This window comes from Salvelinus alpinus, chromosome 3, assembly GCF_045679555.1.
Source record: "Salvelinus alpinus chromosome 3, SLU_Salpinus.1, whole genome shotgun sequence".
In the NCBI taxonomy this organism is placed as follows: Eukaryota; Metazoa; Chordata; class Actinopteri; order Salmoniformes; family Salmonidae; genus Salvelinus; species Salvelinus alpinus.
In genome coordinates, this window is record NC_092088.1 from 100,060,068 (window position 1) to 100,061,749 (window position 1,682).

The 1,682-nt window shown below is 45.9% G+C and overlaps 1 long non-coding RNA gene across 1 annotated transcript; it reads left to right on the forward strand.

The window, feature by feature from the left end:
• Positions 1-804: 804 nt before the first annotated feature.
• Positions 805-1,261, forward strand: LOC139569775 (uncharacterized). The gene is made up of 2 exons (XR_011673965.1): positions 805-990; positions 1,093-1,261. It is a non-coding gene; the product is annotated as an uncharacterized lncRNA (long non-coding RNA).
• The last annotated feature ends 421 nt before the right edge of the window (positions 1,262-1,682 follow it).

The following is a 1,682-nucleotide window of genomic DNA, read 5'->3' on the forward strand; positions in this document are numbered from 1 at the left end:
AGCTTGGTAAAGACAAGCCCCTGAGTGCTAATTACGGAGGAGAGGACATTTGCAGAGAAACAAAGTGTTTTAATGGTAAGATTGATGAAACATGATGGTTTTGATATTTCTTCTCCTTTACTAACATGACAATCATTGGCGTCCCCCTGGTCATCAGCATAGATTAGTTAGAATAGTCAGGGGAGACCATTACCAAGCTGTGTACCATTTGATAACGATGAGGCATAGACACACAAACACACACACACACACACACACACACACACACACGAGCACACAAACATTTTCATTAAAAAAACACGTTTGTTTTCTTCATAAAAAGCGAGAACACCCAGGAAAGTCAACATCTCTAAATAAAAGAGGACTCCTGCCAAACCAGCACAAGTTCAGCGCTATTTGCTGAGGTGAAGAGGCTACTTTGGAAGTGTATTGAAGAGATGCTGGAAGAGATGCTGGAAGCGATGCTGGAAGAGATGCTGGAAGAGATGCTGGAAGAGATGCTGAAAGAGATGCTGAAAGAGATGCTTTCAAGGAAGCGTCTTTCAAATAGCTTACATAAAAGATTACATTTATTGCAAAGGTTATTTTCCTGAAGTGTTGTTGTGGTGTGTGGGAGGCAGACAGACAGACAGACAGACAGACAGACAGACAGACAGACAGACAGACAGACAGACAGACAGACAGACAGACAGACAGACAGACAGACAGACAGACAGACAGACAGACAGACAGACAGGCAGGCAGACAGACAGACTGTCACGAATCCCGCTTCCTGAGTCTGTTTTTGCCTGTGTTCTGTCCTGGAGTGTTTTTCCGGTGTCCTGGAACGCACCCTGTCTGGTTGCCGGGCGACGTAGCTAGTTGGGAGATCTCTGATTACCCGCACCTGTATCCCATCAGCTATCTGCACACCTGGTCCTGATCATCACCCCTCCACTTCATAAGCTCTGACCTGACATCCATTCCCTGCCGGATCGTTAGCCATGAACAGTATGTTGTGCCAGCGTATCAGCCTCCAGTTTGATAGAGTTTGTTTTGTTGTTTTGTACGTCTTGCTTGCCTTGAACTTACCTCCGTTTGTTCTGTCTACAGTCATTCACCCGGAACACTCACCCCATCCCTGCCTGGTCGTCGGTGGCTTCTGTTACTCCCTTGGATCTGCCTATTCACTCCCATCAACTCACCTCCGCTGCCCGCTCCGCCACCTGGATCTTTCTACCTCTACGTTTAAACTTGTAAATAAATACTCACCTTCGTCCTACTCTCCTTGTCCTGGTCTGCTTCTGGGTTCTATTTTAGAAAACCGTGACACAGACAGACAGACAGACAGACAGGCAGGCAGGCAGGCAGGTAGAATCAGGAATTCCCCAGGGCAGCTGTCTAGGCCACTTGCTTTTTTCAATTTTTACGAACGACATGCCACTGGCCAGTGAGTCTACTTACGCAGATGACTCAACACTATACACATCACCTACTACAGCAACTGAATTGACTTAACACTATACACATCACCTACTACAGCAACTGAAATGACTCAACACTATACACATCACCTACTACAGCAACTGAAATGACTCAACACTATACACATCGCCTACTACAGCAACTGAAATGACTGGAACACTATACACATCACCTACTACAGCAACTGAAATGACTGCAACACTTAACAAAGAGCTGCA